Genomic DNA, 19431 nt, shown 5'->3' with positions numbered 1-19431 from the left:
TGGGGTGAAGGGAATTAGAAAAATCAGGAACAAAGAGCCATATAAAGTTTACTTTCGGTTAAAAATATGGTGTTAGAACTTCTCCCATGTGTTAGAATTTTTTTGAGGCACATTTAAAAATCTGGCCAAACAAATCATATATAAGGTTGTTAACCTAACAGTTACCCTCATTTATATTTTCTAGCATAATTTGGACAGAGTTTTCTAAGGTTTATCTGACTTGCTTGCTTCTTCTACAGTTATTTTCTTTAGAGTAAAAGTCTTTTTTTTTTTTTAATTTTTTTTTTTTTAAGATTTTTTTTTTAATTTATGTATTTGACAGAGAGAGATCACAAGCAGGCAGAGAGGAGGAAGCAGGCTCCCCACCGAGCAGAGAGCCCGATGCCGGGCTGGATCCCAGGACTCTGGGATCATGACCCAAGCCGAAGGCAGAGGCTTTAACCCACTGAGCCACCTAGGCACCCAATGGTTATGTTTGATACGTTACTTTATACCTATGAAATTAGAAGGAAAGACTTGAAAATAAATTTTAAAGTCAGCATGGTCTGTTTCTAGCAACTTCTAAATGATGTGTAGTGAAATCTTATCGTATTAAGTGTTCAACTTTAACACTTTACACGATCACCATGCCACTGAGTAGGTGGAAAAACACAGGCATTAGATAAAATGTAAACTTGCACTTTGAGACTCCTACTGTACTTGTTTATATTACGGACATGAAGGTTATCAAGTTTAAACATTTTTTTTCACCCCAGGTTACAGAGGCCAGAAATTTAAAGTTGATTTTTTATATACAATGATGATCTTCTAAAATGGACAAACCTCGAAAGAATATATTCCTTCTCACCTCACTCTGGATTTGGTAACTACTGTTTGAGGAGCCTTGGTCCACTGTCTTTTAAAGTATCAGTATTTGTCCCTCAACAGACATTGCCAGTCAGTTGCCAGCCAGCCTTGAGTACTTGAGAAGTTCTATTATTTTTTTAAAAATATGGATGCAAGTAACCAATATAATGATAGAGGAACTGGAAAGGAATCTCCCAGCTATTCAAGAATCATGGTAAAATGATGTATATGTATTTGTATGTTTGTTTGTTTACCGCATAGTAACTCTGCTAGGTGGTAATTTCCAAGTGGATATGGGCATGATGATATTGTTCATTATCATGTTTCTAGGACATAATATGTTTTCTAGCACATAAAAGGAACTTAGTGAATACATAAGGAAGGACAGAACCATGAGGGAAATAAAAGGCTTGAATGATCAGATTTTATTTAGAATATGTAGGGTTAACCCTGTGAAAACTATGTTGAAGGAAGAGACTCCAAAGCAGGACCCTGAAGACTTTGCAACAGCACTTGCTACAGACAGCCTCTAATGGTCAGCAAATGCTTTGTGAAAGCCTTTTGATGACAGCTGTCATTACAACTTTGCTACAAAGTAAGCTATCGTTTTAAAAGCACTCATGGGGAATAGTAGCCACTTTGAGACCAAAGGTTTACTGCTGGAGCTATTTTTACATGTCAGGTCTACTTACAAATAGAGCAATAAGCAAGACAAATGAAGAGTGTGTTCCAACTTGGTGGACAATGACTGTGTGACTTTGAAAATTTTGCAGTTTAGTATTTCAGCTCGCAAGTAGACCCCTCGGTTGGACCGTGAATATTAAGAAGGATATATAAACCCAATCACCAAAAAATCAGTTCTTTAAAAGGTAGAACAATTCTTTAAAAGGTAGAACAACTTAGAAATCTCAGTCCCTAGATGGAGTGGAGAAGTGGATTGCTGCATCTCTAAGACTCAAAATTGGAGGCATTTCTGCTGTTTCCTGTGTATGGCATAATAATAGGTGTGCATAACTGGAACGTAAGATTTTTTTCCTTTACAGAGTTACTCATTTTGGTTTTTATAGCTTAAGAACTCCAGAGGCCAAATAAATTACAAGAATGGAACATAAAGAAACAATGCCAAAAAATAGCCACTCCATCTCACTACTTGTTAGAATATGGATCTGGAATCAAAAGGTTAAGTGATTTGTCAAAGGTTGCATAATTGTGTGTGTAAAAGGAAGAAAATAATTCCTGCCATGAGGATCAGGTGAGATAATAAAACTTAGTGAAACATAAATGAGATACACTCATGGGCTGGGATAAGTTGTATGTAAGTTGTGTTCCTGACAGTGATTAAATGTTTTTATTTTGATTGACTGAAAAAAAAAAATCCTATACTGTCCATGCCCTGTATTAGAAGAAGTGCTCAACTGACAACCAGACTCTGATTGTGGCAATTTCTTAGACTTCCACATTTTGTTTTCTGTGCATTCTAAAGAGGGGGTCATAAAAGCTGACCTGACCTGACATACTTCATGAATTAAAAGTCAGGGAGCAGGGAGAAAACACTACATTTGTAGTTGAGATTTTCATGTCCCTCAGGTTTTGGCTCTTTAGTCAGCTCTGGTTCTGACACAACTGTTCCCCCTCAGACTCCTCTGCGCTGAAGAGGTAGGCTGTTTCTTCAGCTCTGAAAACTTCCCCTTCAAATAGAAATTTCAGAAATTATTCAGAGGCTCACTCCTAGCTCAGGGACTGAGAAAACAAAGATCAGAAAAACAGCAGTACCCACCATATCATACCACTTTGACATGATCAAATTTTCATTTTTAAGCATGGAGAATTTCACTAAAGTTAACTTGAAAATAGTCTGTCCTTGTATCCAGGGTCTGTCTTTCCCAAATTACAGAAACATAAATTACTATAAATCCTTCATAAACCCTTCCTCCAAACCATGTTCTGAAAGAGATGTGCCCAGGTTTGGCTTCTTTAGAAAAGTCAAACACATTGCAGTAATAGGAATGGTTCCCTTAAATCACCAGACTTTATTGCCCTTTCCCCCACCTTGCTCCAAATTGCTTCACTTTTAATCTCATCACCGTTCCTCTCCATATCTACCTCTGCATCTGTTTACCCAAGAACCTGCTAGAGATTATCCAAAGACTTTGCTATAATGCAATCTGCTTCACTTAAAAAAAAAAAAAATGTTGTCTCATCTAACATTAGAAATTACCCCTCAGGTTATTCCTTACTGGCTTATTGTTTTTAGAGCTCTATGAACTGTGCATTTCCTGTGATTTTTCTTGCATTCAGTGGTAGTTTGCAATATGCAGAAGTCTTGAATAATAGATAAACAGAGACAGAAAGTCAGTGACCGTTAAGCTAGGGGTGCTGCTAGGCAAAGCGAGGCAAGCCTGACTCCACACAGAAGAACCAAACCTTGTGGGATGGGTTCTGATCCATCAAAGAGTAACCCCAAGATTATTAAAAGAATTGGTTCTTTTCTTGTATTTAAATATAATAAAAGAGAGCAACCCCTGGGAAGTCAGTACCTGCACAAGGCAAGTGTGGGACGCAAGGCCGAAGACTGATTGTTCCATTAAAACAAGTCCACCCCCTGGGGGTTCAGGGTTGGTTAGTTTATAGGAGCTCCATTCAGGCCCAAGCTTTCCCCTCAAGTCCTGAGACTCTGGAAGTCAAGTTGGTGGTTTTTCAGGAAGGCTGCTCTGTCCATTAGCTGGAGTTCAAAGAGTACAGTGAAGTCATAGACCACAGAGAATTGTAAGTTGTACCAACAGCCTGTTTTTACACCAACTCTGGTCATGTTTCTGAGAAGTTATTGCCATACATTCTGCTCCTTGGTCTCTGACCACTCGTTATCTGGAAATTTGTCATATCATCCAGACACATCGTGAAGCAGCAGCCAAATTTCTGAGTACATTGCGCAAGGATCATTGCTCAGAATTTCATTATCATAGGAAATGATGTGATTCTTTTCTTATTTATAACCCTAGAATTCTTTAAAGACAAAGCCTTTGGTATGAGGTTTCCAATTCACTTTAGAAAAAAAAGTATTTTCCACTCAGTGTTGTTAAGAAAGCTCTTCTGCAAAGAAATGTTCTGAGGTATAACAGGAGTGTCTTGGATCATTCCTGGGTAATGTGCTACTCATTATGCATTTTAGATCTCGTTACATTATTATTATGGAGAAGAAACTGGTGCAGCAGCTCTCTTCTTAATATTGAATGCACACACAAACAGTGAAAAAATGAACGAGAGAGTTTACTGTAAGATTAATGTGTACATTTTAGGCAAAGATATTTAGTGTTCCCTTAAAGCTGTCAAACCTGAGCAACTGATTTAAAACAAATTATATTAATTTAAAGGGTCAGTAATGACTTCTTCCCCCTAACAATATGTTCGAATATTTGGTTTAATTCTGCTTTCATCTTTGACAGCTACCAAGTTCCTCGAATAATTGCTGAATGCCCTATTCAGCAGAAATTCAATCTGGTAGGGGTTCTTGCTGTAAGTCATGCTAGATAACTAAAGCATGAGTAACTGTGAACCTAAGCACTATTAAGAAACTGGAATGTATAATCTCCCTGTAGAAGAAAATCTTCTAAGTCATTTTATCACAAAATCCTCACAGATACTTCTGCCTTTTCCATAATCCAATAAGAGAAAGAATCCTATCAGTATAGCAAGCACTATTCTGCTACAGGTTCAATCAGTTCTCAGATATCAAGGGAAGAGAGGAGGGTTTTGGAAGGAGAAAGAATATCTTCAAAGCTACTTAACTGTAGAATAGTCTCAAATGCAGAGGAAATCTTCAAATCTGTGTTATTGATATATGCAGTAATGCTTGAGTTAAGAAGTGATAATATATTTATTTCTTTAGCCATGTTTCTATAATTACCTTGCTATACAAACATATATTCTACAAATAATTACATACTATATGTTTAACAGAGATATAATTTTATGTGCATATTATGTAACACATATTATAAAATTTCATATATATTTAACACATTGGTATAATTCCATTTTAAACATAATATATTTATGTATTGTATGTTATTCAAAATTTTCCTCCTGAATAGACACTTAACTCTCCTTCTTTCCTATCCCATAGTTAAGTAACAGATAAGCATATTTAGAAGCAAAATCAAGGCTGCAGTTCTTTTTTTTTTTTAAGATTTTATTTATTTATTTGACAGAGAGAGGGATCACAAACAGGCAGAGAGACAGGCAGAGAGAGAAGGGGGCAGCAGGCTCCCTGCTGAGCAGAGAGCCTGATGTGGGTGCTCTATTCCAGGACCCTGAGATCATGACCTGAGCCGAAGGCAGAGGCTTAACTCATTGAGCCACCCAGGCATCCTCTTTTATTTTTTTTTGAAGTATGTAATCAATAATTTGATAGATTAACTTAAATTTGGAACAGAGATTCAAAGGAAAAATCATTCTAACATTTTTGCCAAAGAATTATAAATATAACATATAGCATTTTAATAGAGTACTTAAAATTTTACTTAAGACGAAAGCAGACAACATTGGAAAGTTTGTGACAAGGTGAATTTCTTAAATTATCTGTACAGCCTTATCTCTAATTAGTTATAGAGAATCTAATTAGCTATAGAGAATCTCTCTCTCTGATTTCTGTGATTTACACTGTTTATTCTTAGTTTTGCTGTATTTCAACATCCGCTCTCATAAGATGGGATTGTGTATAGATTAGGTAATGTTCTTTGGAAGGATTCGGTAGGGAGAACTAGATATTTCCAGGTCCCACAATGAGAATTATATGAGAACATCAGGGAAACAGGTCTTATTTAATCAGGCTTAAGGTGAATTACAACTTTCATGCTACTTGATATTTTTCTTTCTACCTTACTCTACTATGTATCTAGGCCCCCTTCCCACTCCTGCTTCTAATAACCAGCGTCTCCAACTAAGCAGATCCTGGGAGCAGTGAACAACTGCACTGAAAGTAATTGTGGAGATCATCTTAATCATAACTCTCTAGGATAGTATTTTTACACACAACATTTTTAAAATAAGGCAACAGCCTCAGAGAGGTAAAGTTTTTACTTACGTCTTTACTAATGATTTAAAGACAAATTGTTATATGGTAAGAAACTGGATTAGTACTCAGGTCTCGGGTTGACTGCATGGCTCAGTCGGTAAATCATCTGCTTTGGCTCAGGTCTTGATCCCAGGATCCTGGGATCAAGTCCTACATCAGGCTTCTTGCTTAGCAGAGAGTCTGCTTCTCTGTACTCTCTCTCTCTCTCTCTCAAATAAATAAATGAGATCTTAAAAAAAAAGGACTCAGATCTCACTAGCTCTAAAATCCATACTCTCAACCATTAAGTGATATGGCCTATTCAAAGAATTCCTGTAGATCCATTCACTACTTTGGCACATTGCCAAATTTATTGACCCTCTACCCATACATGATTCTGGTAAGTCAATCATTGCAGTTCAGTCCAGACAGAAGAGTATTCATCTTTCAAGGTCTTGTATTACCCTTCTTTACATCCTAAAATTTTTTTACCCTAAGTAGCCAATGGCTAATGTAGATGGAGAGTAGATTGACAGAGTTGATTTCCAGACATAAAGGGAGATCATTCTCTAATGATCTTTTCATTTCTCTTAAATTCCAAAATTACAGCATCTTAAAAACACATTTAATAGACTGGTTGTTATCAGTGTCTGGGAGAAGAAGTGCAAAGTGGAATGTTGTAGATTTGCAAGATGAAAAAATTCTAGGCACTTAAATTTTACAACAATGTGAATATACTTAACACTACTGAACTGTATATTTCAGGTAATTAAGATGGTACATTTTACTTACGAATTTTTTACCAAAAGAAAAAAAGGAAAAAAATACATTATATCTCAGTAGATGTTTATTGGAGATATACCATATACATTATAATACTTTACATTACATTTGCTGGTAGCTTAAAAGTTATTTCTTCCTAAATCTACATATCTTAGTCTATATCTGCCTTCCTCAGCCCCTAATGTACAGCATATTGTTTTTTCTTCCATTTAACTCCTTCCTTACTACTCAGCAGGGGACTTCATCTGTATTTGACTGTTGGATTAGCTGTGGAATATTTAGCAATGAGAGTTACAGAATTAGATAAATGAGATTCAAGGTACAGAATATCACGATTATGGCCATGTAACTTTCAGCAAGAAACTTTCTCTTGACCTCAGTGTCTTCACTGGTAAATGTAAATACCAAATGTACTTATTTCAGATGCCATGAGAATTAAATGTTACATATTTAAATATCTTAATATAGCTACCGGCATACAGGGACCACCAACTGAATAAAATATAGAGTGTAACTATTAATATTATTTTAAATTATATGATTCTGTCTTCATATTTTTACTTCTTTCTGTCATTAATCCCAAATTTATTCTCCAAGGAAAATCACATAATATGAACAAATATAAGCAAATATGGGCAAATATAAGCAGATGTTTGTGAAACCAAGTTCCTTTTCCTCTTGGGCAACAGCTTGACTAAATTCCACTGCTTCTCATGTAATCAGAATTGGCATATGACCAAGTTCTAGTTCACTAGAAATTGAGCAGAAATGATGTGGTCTTAGGGTCCTGAGATTGAACCCTACTTCTGGCTCCATGCTCAGTAGGGAGTCTGCTTCTTTCCTTCTCCCTTTCCCTCTGCCCTTTCTCTCTCTCTCTCTCTCTCTCAAATGAATAAATAAATATACTTTTTAAATAAAAAGTTATGGTCCCCTTCCAGGGCCAGACCCATAAATTTCTCCCATTCACTGCCCTCCATGCTCTTGATATTCTTGCAAGTTTGGGATAACACGGCACATCTGGAATTCATATGATAAAGATGGTGAAACCATAAGACGGAAGGAGTCTATGTGGAGAGGAGCCACCCATCAAATAGGAATATGTTTTGGACTTCATATAAACAAGAACTAATGTCTTTTGCTATTTAAATCTTTATAGATTGTGAGGTTTGATTGTTCAAGCTGCTGACTAAAGGAATTGGTATCTTAAAGTGAAAAAGCAGAAGAATTTCACAAGGCCCGTTAAGCTTGATGGCATAAACACTGTGGCCAACGATGACTATGTGTTTGAAATGCTTCCCTTTTATAAGTAAGAATCTTTGTTATAGTTTTTTCTAGACTCTCTCACCACTGATAGTTGGTCAAGCATGGGTAGAAACCTTGTCTTTTTTTTTTTTTTTAAAGATTTTATTTATTTATTTATTTGACAGAGAGAAATCACAAGTAGATGGAGAGGCAGGCAGAGAGAGACAGAGGGAAGCAGGCTCCCCGCTGAGCAGAGAGCCCGATGCGGGACTCGATCCCAGCACCCTGAGATCATGACCTGAGCCAAAGGCAGTGGCTTAACCCACTGAGCCACCCAGGTGCCCCAAATTAATTAAATCTTAAAAAAAAGTTTTTCTATTATTATCTACAGTAGGAAGTCTCTCATTGTTTCTCCATTACACATAATGCCAACATGTTGAGATAAATACACTTGATTATCTTAAGGAAATAATTACTTATTTCTATTTATTGAAGAGCATATGTTGAATTTCACAAAATATATTTCAACATTGCTATAGACTGAATTATGTCTCCCCCAAATTTCCTATGTTGAAATATGTTAACCCCTAATGTGATGGTATTTGGGTCTCTGGGAGATAATTAGGTTTAGATGAGGTCATGAGGGTGGCTTAGAAGTGCCCTTCTACGAAAAGACACCAGAGGAAACCTTGTCTTTTTAGTCTAGGTATGGCTAGAGTAAGAGAAGCGGACTCAGCTATAATAGAGAAAATTATACATCGGATGGAGAGCCCATGTTTGAGCTGAATCCAATGATTTGATGGGAATTTAGATTGTCTGTCTTGGGGGAAGCCATAAGCATGTTGTTATATCTGTAGAAAGAATGTTAAAATAAAGATTTGGTATCTTAAGGAAAGTATAGTGACATAAATTGACTAGCTCTTTACATAAATCATCTTCTCTTTATTTCCAGATACAACAGTTAGTTGTCTGTCTAGTTATGGCAATAACTGTTAGCAATGTGGCTGTTTTCTCCACAGTGAAAGAGTTCAGGGGATGGCACTTGAGTAATTTTTTTTAAATTTTTTATTTTTTATAAACATATATTTTTATCCCCAGGGGTACAGGTCTGTGAATCACCAGGTTTACACACTTCACAGCACTCACCAAAGTACATACCCTCCCCAATGTCCATAATCCCACCCCCCTCTCACAAACCCCCTCCCCCCAGCAACCCTCAGTTTGTTTTGTGAGATTAAGAGTCACTTATGGTTTGTCTCCCTCCCAATCCCATCTTGTTTCATTAATTCTTCTCCTACCCACTTAAGCCCCCATGTTGGATCACCACTTCCTCATATCAGGGAGATCATATGATAGTTGTCTTTCTCTGCTTGACTTATTTCGCTAAGCATGGCACGCTCTAGTTCCATCCATGTTGTCGCAAATGGCAAGATTTCATTTCTTTTGATGGCTGCATAGTATTCCATTGTGTATATATACCACATCCTCTTTATCTATTCATCTGTTGATGGACATCTAGGTTCTTTCCATAGTTTGGCTATTGTGGACATTGCTGCTATAAACATTCGGGTACACGTGCCCCTTTGGATCACTACGTTTGTATCTTTAGGGTAAATACCCAATAGTGCAATTGCTGGGTCATAGGGCAGTTCTATTTTCAACATTTTGAGGAACCTCCATGCTGTTTTCCAGAGTGGCTGCACCAGCTTGCATTCCCACCAACAGTGTAGGAGGGTTCCCCTTTCTCCGCATCCTCGCCAGCATCTGTCATTTCCTGACTTGTTGATTTTAGCCATTCTGACTGGTGTGAGGTGATATCTCATTGTGGTTTTGATTTGTATTTCCCTGATGCCGAGTGATATGGAGCACTTTTTCATGTGTCACTTGAGTAATTTTTGAAAGTTGATATGGAATTCAACAAGATCTAAAATTCTCCTATGTGAGGGATACCTGGGTGACTCAGTGGGTTACGCATCTGACTTCCGCTCAGGTCATGTTTCTAGGGTCCTGGGATTGAGCCCCACTTCACATCAGGCTCCCTGCTCAGTGGGGAGTCTGCTTTTTTTCCCCTCTGCCCCTCCCCCAGCTCCTGCTCTCCCCACATGTGCTTGTAAATAAGTAAGTAATTAAATAAATCTTTAAAAAGAATTAAATTCATATGTAAGAACCAAAGGCCAAAATAGCCAACAGAAGACATTTCTTTTTTTTTTTTTTTAATATTTTATTTATTTATTTGACAGAGAGAGATCACAAGTAGGCAGAGAGGCAGGCAGAGAGAGAGAGAGGAGGAAGCAGGCTCCTTGCTGAGCAGAGAGCCTGATGCGGGACTCGATCCCAGGACCCTGAGATCATGACCTGAGCCAAAGGCAGCGGCTTAACCCACTGAGCAACCCAGGCACCCCCAGAAGACATTTCTAAAAAGGGAAATTGAGAAAGCAAACTGATGTTGTGTAGTATATAAGGACAAATCAAGGGAATACAGAAAGCATAAAGAGATCTATACATATATAGAAACCATTCAGTTAATAGTGCTAGGGGATTTGGTTACAGAGAAGGAGAAAAAAGTGAAATTGGATCTCTACATTACACAACGTCTGAAAATGTATTACACGTGGATTAAAAGCACGACTATAACACTTTGAGAATATATGGAAGAATATCCTTATGACTTTGTATGTATAGGCAAGGATTTTTGTGGTTTGTATCTTTTACTCACTGTTTTAAGTATTTTTCTATGTAAAAGTGTGCAGGCACAAAAATTGGTATGTGGGGAAACACCAATACATTTTATTACATTAAAATTGAGAAATTCTGGGAGTGCCTGCCTGGGTGGCTCAGTAGGTTAAGGTCTGACTTTGGCTCAGGTCATGATCTAGGGCCCTGAATTAGTCCCACATTCTACTCAGCATTTAGCAGCTTGTGTGCTTGTCTCTCTGCCCCTTCTCCTGCTCAAGCACTCTCTCTCTCAAATGAATAAAATATTCTTTAAAAATTAAGACCTTCTAAATGAAAAGGCACTTTAGTGATGAAAATATATGCCAGAAAATGGAACAAATTATTTCTAACACATGTAATTGATAAATGATTTGTATTTAGAACCTAGAAAGAACTCTAATAAATCAGTAAGAAACAAGTTATTTGGGAAATGGGCAAAAGACTAGAATTATTCCAAATGATCCATAACATTTGAATAGCTGCTCACCCTCATTACTAATAGAGAAATGTAAATTAGAATGGCTGTAAAAGAGCAGATCTACCTAATTAGGAACAATTCAAAGTTTTCTCCATACGAAATATTTCCAACAACGTTTGTAATGGCAACTCTCACTGAAACTGGTGGAGCTAGAAATTGGTAGAAGTTAAAAAAATGTTTCTAAAATGTTGTACATGTGTATATATTCTACAATTTAACCATTTCCCTTTTATTTATATACTAAGGACACGACATTACATATGCACCAGGAGATATTTATAAGAACACGTATACAAAATTATTCATATCAGAAAAACTTCTGATATAATGCAAATATCCTTTAATTGCAAAATGCAAAGTTTAAAACATGATTTATCAATTTGATAGAATATATATTAGTGAAAATGAAAAGCTACACACTTTTACATAGAAAAATACTTAAAACAGTCAGTAAAAGATACAAACCACAAAAATATACATGATTTTATCCAATATTTATTAATTTGAAAAATAAGGAAACTAAACCTACTGTTTAGGAATTATTGTAGAATTGGGAAAATAATAGAGAAAATTAAGTGATATGACTTAGATAGGTAAGTCTGTTTCACTTGTCCAAAGAAAAATTTCGGTATTTTTACAGAATTTAGGTTTAATTTTTGCTTATGCAAATTTCAGTGCACATGATGTCATCCTCAATGTGGTGACGCACAGGTCCAGGCTCCTTTCATCTTGTGCCCTACCACTGTAGGGCCACTTCAAAGAGAACTGAAGACCACATAGAACATCACTTTGCTTCACAGAGTAGTAAGAAATTTCATTTCCAGTCATATTTCGTTTTTCAGTAGCACATAGCCTTACCTACCTGTTGGATGAGGAGGGAGTAGAAAATTTTGCATCTTATATGTCCAGATAGGAAAGGTACAGAAAGAATTAATGAGCAGTATTAATGTCTATCAGAGAAGTTAACACAAAATCTAGTATTAGTGTTGTTTAGGAGGAGAGATAGAGAAGAGGAAGGGGTATATACATAGGAGGGGAGTGAACCAGAGGAGGAAGGAGTCTAAGCTACCAGGAATATTCTTTTTTAGCCTAGGTAGTAGTTATATATATTTTCTTTGGATTATTATCATATAATATCTCTCTCTCTCTCTCTCTCTCTCTCTCTGTGTATGTGCATATATATATATATATGCACATACATATATATATATGCACATACACTTTTTTATGTATGATATTATATATATATACACACACACACGAATGTGATATATTATATACCATAAATTATATTGTGGTAGGTAGATTAATGAACAGCAAAATGTTCATATCCTAACCCACAAAAGTTTTAAGTTATCTACACGACCAAATTAAAAAATATATATCATAAGTGACTCTTAATCTCACAAAACAAACTGAGGGTTGCCGGGGGGAGGGGGTTGGGGAGAAGGGGGTGGGATTATGGACATTGGGGAGGGTATGTGATTTGGTGAGTGCTGTGAAGTGTGTAAACCTGGTGATTCACAGACCTGGGGATAAAAATATATGTATATAAAAAATATATGTTTATAAAAAATAAAAAATAAAACTAAAAAAAAATATATATATATATATATATATCAGGTGTGATTAAGATTAAGAACATCAAGATGAAGAGATTTTCTGGGATTATCTGAGTGGGCCCAATATAATCTCATGAGATTATATTATATTAAAGCTGACTCATGAGATTATATTGGGCCCACTCAGATAATCCCGGAAAAGCATGGGGAACCTTTCCCAGTTGTGTTCAAGAGGAAAATGTAATAGTGAAGGTCAGTGATGCACAACTCTGCTCGCTCTAAAGATGGAGGGATGAGAAGGCCAGCAGCTTCTAGAGGTTGGAAAAGGAAAGGAAGAGGGTTCTCCTCTACAGACTCTAGAAAGGAACACAGCCCCACCCACACCTTGATTTCAGCCTTAAGTAAGACTGTAATAGACCCATAGATCTGGAAACTAATAAATTTGTGTTATTTTAAGTTGGTTAAGTTCGTGATAATTTGTTATTGTAGCAATAGGAAACAAATACAAATTTGTACACACACACATACTTGAGCATTACTTTGATAAACCAGTCTAAATTTCACTGAACTAAGATGCTTATCCAAATTTATACACATATTCCCCATTTTTGCTGTATATAGAAATCATTGTAATGTCTGATGCATTAATGTGGTCTGAAGAATGGTAATTTTTTTCCAGTCTAGTTACTGAAATGCTCAAAACAATAAAGATAGCACCAAGGAAATTTTAGAAAATCTGGGATATGGATGGATAAAAACAGCAAGATATCACTTCTGGGTCAAAGAGTATGAAGTAATCAACCTCTCCAAGAACAGGGCAGTCAGAATGTCAAAAGTGATTAAAGTTAAAGCTGACTGAAGAAATGGTTGTTGAAATTGTTCAAGTCAGGGAACATGTAGCAAAACAGAAAACTTGTAACTTTTTTTTTTTCTGTTAAAAGGATTTGTAGAAATAAGCACACAATTTGGAAAGGCAGACAGCTACAGGAGAGAAATTTTGATATAAACCAGGTCATATTTCTGAAAGCCAAGGAGCAATGATTTATTTTTTCCAAGTACTGTATGTGGGAAGAACATTCCCAATTATTTGTGGGAATAGAAAATGAAAGTAATTGCAAACAGTAGATGTATGCGAGTGCTGCTTGAACATATCAGTCTCCTGTTACTTCTGCAAATATAGCCTTTTGTTTTCATGCATTCTACAAAGTTTTAAAATTATTATCATTGTTAGTTTTCCATCTTAAAAGTTACTGAGGTAATATCTAAGATATCTGTGATTTATGGATCGCCTTTGAAGAGCCTTGAAACTGTCAAAACTATATGTAACTATTGTGTATATGTGTCTCTGGTTTGTTTTTGGAGAAGACCCACAACTTTTACAGTATTTTCATAAGGATCTGCAATGTACTTCATCTGAATGAAAAATCAAATAATAGCTTTGAATATTATGATATGGATAAATGACTCTAGAACTAAGGTGTGAAAAAGAGAAATAAAAGCCATATTATATTTCTAAAGGTTTAAAGAGAAGAACATATATTATTACTGTTGTGGGTACACAGACTTGTTTCAGAGTGCAGTTCATTTATCCACAGTATTATGAGTATGTTCTGGGAAGATTGGGTCCTTTTTATCTCTGTGTGAAAGGAAAAAAATAATCTCCCTTTGTTCCCAGAGGATTAAAACTCAAGGTATTAGCTTGAACAATTACACGAAGTTAGAACTTTGAACACAAAAACAAAATAAAAATGTGTTCTTTGTTGTTGTTGTTGTTTTTAAATACGCATCTTCAAAAGCTTTCCTATTTAAAAAGGAAGAAAGAAACAAATGCCTGGTGTTACTCTACCTCCCCTTCTGGGTTCTTAATATGATTGAAATAGCGACCATTTAATTTATTTGAATAAGGTCAAAAAATTAAAACACATGACGAAGCCTACTCGGGAATTTAAGATCTGGTACAAATCCATCAATATGGTGAGCCTGGAAGAGAGAAGTTCTGTTACTCAACATAATAGGGCCGTGGAATAACCTGGCAGTGTGCTTGGTGTGTCCCATTCCTCTTGCTGTGTACATAGAAAGAGTAAGAACATATCTCCAGCTTTGTTGGGGATGAATCCGTAGTTCTTTTAAGGGAATCATAGTTCTAAAATATCCTTGGAGAGTCACAGCTCCTTCTCCCTTCCCTTTCCTTGAAGCTGGAAACCATAGGTTGAGTTGGAGAAGACTCGAGAACGAGGATTGAACCCATGCATTTTCACCTAGAGAAGAACTACCCCAGAAAAAGGCAGTGCATTTACTTCTAAGAATCACAGGTATTTGTCTGGCTACTACACAGTGAATAATTAAACAGAGCGCACAGTCCTAAACAAAAACAAAAATAAACAAAGAAACCTCTCCAGAAGTAGTGTTTTCTGTGAAAGGAAGGAATGAGCACATGAGAATTTAGTTTATAGCAACAGCTCACAGGGTTTGCACTGTATAGAATGCATTCGAGTAGGGGCACTTACATACAAGCATTTGTGGAGCATGTCAGTGATGTGGTTTCTGCAGGGAGAAGAATCCTTTCTAAGGCCTGTCAGAAACCTAACTTCCATGGTGTGCTGACATAAGCTACAGGTAGAAAGAAGAGGGTTGCCGATGGCATGCATTGACTAATCAGTACTACTCAACACTTGCTGAATCAATAAAATCACCTGGGGTACTTGTTAATAATTGAATTTCTTGAATTCCGCTTCATATCTGCTGAATTTGATTCTCCAGGGAGCCCCAAGAATCGGTATTTGTAACCACAAGCTGTGCAGGTGATCCTCATAATTAGACAAGTTTGATAACATTGCTGTACACCAACAGGGTCGATCTGCGGGAGAATTACATGAGTGGTGACAGGTCAGTCAGTCCACTAGACTGCTCCAGGATTCTCATACCGGGGTTCTATCTTGTTGTTGCTGTTTCTGTCCTTGCCTTAGGGAAATATCTCCACCAGTGTCTTTGTTAAGTCCTTGTCATTTATAAATCTTGCTCTCTACTGATTGAAATTTCAAGCTCTGACTCTGAAGAGGTTAAACTTCCTTAACAAACAGGTTGCTTGTGACAATGGGTGTATCTTGGGGCACAGAGTGACAGCTGTGAAAAGAATTCACTAGTAAGGCTCATACACCTGTAAATAGCAAGTGTATTTGGCCTATTAACTTTTCATCATGCTGTCAGCAGATGCGGGACCCAAAAGACAGCCTTTCTCAAATGCCATGGCTTTACATCCCTTGTGGAGACTCAGTCTCACTAATGTGGAACACTCAGCTCAAGGGAACAGAATGAGAGAGAGAGACACACACACCAAAAAATATAAAAACCCCAAATGAACAAATTGTCAAACATACGAACTATTTACTATTTATCTAAATTTAAAATCAGCCAGTATATTTCTGACAGGGAAATTTATGACATTTGAGCCATATGAAGTTAATAAAATATTTCAAACAGTATATATGTTTTTGTATTTGAGACCTCAGAGTGGTGAGAGTACATGCTACTTTTGAAGGTCGAATTAAAAAATCTGGGAAGACGGCTCTAAAAAGTAACATTAATGCTTCCCTGGTGCTTGTTTTAGTGGGTGAATCACTGCTGACTCTAAAGCAATCCATGATGTCTCGTGAGGAATAACACGATGTAAGCATGCACATAAACGCTGCCCTACAAGTGGGACACCGCCTAATAGAACTTATAATTCTCAGTGTACTTTTCCCTTTGGAGCTTTGATGCATTTTTAAAATTTGCTGTTAAGAGTGAATTGTAGTTTTTTACTCTGTCATTATAGCCGCAGAAAATGAAGCAGTGGGTTTGGCTATGTAACCCCGGGGATTTCAGGATTAAAAACAAAATAAAACAGAACAAACACCAAAAACTGCAAAAAAAAATGTTTTTTGTTGGGATAATATTTTCATTTTATGTATTGAGCTTTTTAAACAGTGATGAAAAGTGCCATACTAGTTATTGAAGTAAAAAGATGTAGAGGAAAGCTTAAAACATCTTTACTGAAAACTGAGAAATTTGTCTTTTTCCTTCTTTTAAGAAGGTGAGGTTAGCATAAAAAGACACATAGATCAGTGAATAGAACAGAGAGCCCAGAAATAAGCCCACACAGATATGGTCAATTAATCTGCAACAAAGGAGGAAAGAATATACAATGGGGAAAAGTCTCTTCAACAAATGGTGTAGAGAACACTGGACAGCCCCATGCAAGGGAATGAAACTGGATCACTCTTGTACCATACCCAAAAAGAAACTCAAAGTGAGTTTCATTCTGCCCATTCAAAATAAGTGTTTAATCCATTTTGAGTTTATTTTTGTATATGGTATAAGACTGTGGTCCAGTTTCATTCTTTTGCTTGGGGCTGTCCAGTCTTCCCAACATCATTTGTTGGGGCTGTCCCTTCAAAATAGGTCTTTTATCCATTTTGAGTTTGTTTTGATGTATGGTGAAAGAGAATGGTATGGTTTCATTCTTCTGCAAATGGCATGTAGTCTTCCCAACACCTTTTGTTGAAGAGACTTTTCTCCGCTTTGTAGAAGATGTGTTAATCATACAGTTGTGGATTCATTTCTGTTTTTTCTAGTCTATTCTATTGACCTATGTATCTGTTTTGGTGCCAGTACCATACCCTCTTGTTCACTATAGCTTTGTAATGTAGCTTGAAGTCCAGAATTGTGATGCCTCCAGTGTTGTTTTCCTTTCTTAAGATTGCTGTGACTATGATGGTCTTAAAAATTTCAAGAGCCTTTGCCACATAGAAAACTAAAAACAGAAGAAAATAAGGATAAGCAGTATGGGCAGTAGGCTGTTTTACATTAAAAGAGACAAAAAATTATAACTCTCTGCCCTAGTTTTATATAACACAGGGACAGGGAATTATGTTGTCAGTTCTTAAAAGTTATTAGTAATGTTCAAGCTTATAAATTGCATGATTGATTCATGAACACTTAATTTATATGTTACATAAATTTGATTTATATATCTGAAATTTCATATATGTAATGTTTATTCTTTATTACTCTTGCTTAAAATGCAGTTTAACCTTTCAAGTTCTGCATAATTTAGTATACCATGTAGATGCTTATAGTTGACAAATTTGTAAGTTTTTGGCTAGCAGTATTCTAAATATTTTATATATAATCTCAGTCTTCAGGATTATTTTATGTATTAGAAACTTATCTCTATGTTATAAAAGAGTAAACTGTGTTGCACAGAGGTTTAATAATCTGCCTTAAGTCTTTTTGTTGATAATGAATTTAATAGTTTGACCACAGAGACCCCCTTCCTTATCCCTAAATTTACTAATTAAATTTCATGTGAAATCTAACTTTTTAAAAATTGGTTCAGGTGCTCCTTTAAAATTGGTTCAGGTACCGCAAAGGAGGAATTCTGGCATGGGTCAAAACCAAGGTTACAACGGGGCCATATTACAGGGATGGAATTTCTCGCGGGCTGGGGGAGTGTTAAAACTCCAACAATATGGCAGTTTCTGTTTCTGTCCATTAGTTCTCTTTCCTTTTAATTTTCCATACATTCTTCACTATGCATCAATATTTCCCCCCACAGTTAAGTATATTTGCCAGCCCCTGCCCCCCACCCCAGGCACTGACGGTGCACATTTGAGCAAGATAGATGTGAGTTTACAGAGCTCACCCATTACACAGAAGTGTAAGGACTAATAGTTTGAGTACTGGTATGCTGCTGTGCTGAAAAACACTTCAGTTAGTGACAGCAGGATTACCTAACATAAAATACACGGGAAGAGCATTTTAGTGAAAGTTTTCCAAGGCACTGACATCCATGATGAGAGCTGGGTGAAAGGTAAAACAGGAATAACTCAACATGGAAGCTGCATTTGTAGAGACTAGAGTTAAGCACGATTAAAATAAGAAGCTAATAGGAGAAGTCCATGGAAATGGATCAGATGGAGACAAAAGAGAAGCAGTAGGACAGGTTGTCGAATGTTCTAATGAGAGCGCGTGATGCTTGGGTAAGGGCATTGTCAATGTGGGTGATAACAACTCTCCATGTTTCAGCTATTTGGGAGGTAAACTTTGTCGTATTTTATCTTGGTCAGATATAGGAGTTGGTAGAAAGAGGGAGTTTCTGAACAAAAGATATTCAGAATAAAAATTAATATTATAGGTCCAGACAGGATTACAGTGTCCTGCAGGTCAAGGCCACCATACCATCACATGGGTACTATATTGGGATTTGAAATTGAGGCTTTAGGTAACAAATGGTGGGCATTTCTCTGTCATGTCACATTCCATTCACTGTAGGGATCCTACAACAATAATAGATATTTGTTCAAATGCTTCAGAGATTCAGAGTCCTCAGCTATCCCTCCTCAAAGAAACAAAATAGTAACACCACCACCAACAACAAAAATCTCCCCATAATTTTGAAATCCAATACCTCTTAGAAGAGTGTGAATAAATGACTAATTACAATTATTTGCCTAGAGAGCTGGAATCATATCCTTGAAATAAAATAAATGCTTTGGAAGGAAAAGAATAAATAATTTTGGAATATTGTTGCACTCCAAAAGGATTTTGTTTTAAAATAAAGCACTTACTTTTCTGAATAATGCATCTTTAATGGTGGCATTTCAGGAGGCGTGGAAACAAGTAAGTAAAGACAGTTGGGAGGAGGGAAGCTTTCCTGTTGTCGCATCCATACAAAAAGGCAGCTGATGTGGCTCTTCAGTTTCTTGTTCTTC

Source organism: Mustela lutreola, chromosome 13 (genome assembly GCF_030435805.1).
Source record: "Mustela lutreola isolate mMusLut2 chromosome 13, mMusLut2.pri, whole genome shotgun sequence".
In the NCBI taxonomy this organism is placed as follows: domain Eukaryota; kingdom Metazoa; phylum Chordata; class Mammalia; order Carnivora; family Mustelidae; genus Mustela; species Mustela lutreola.
Note: the sequence above shows the minus strand (reverse complement) of the source record.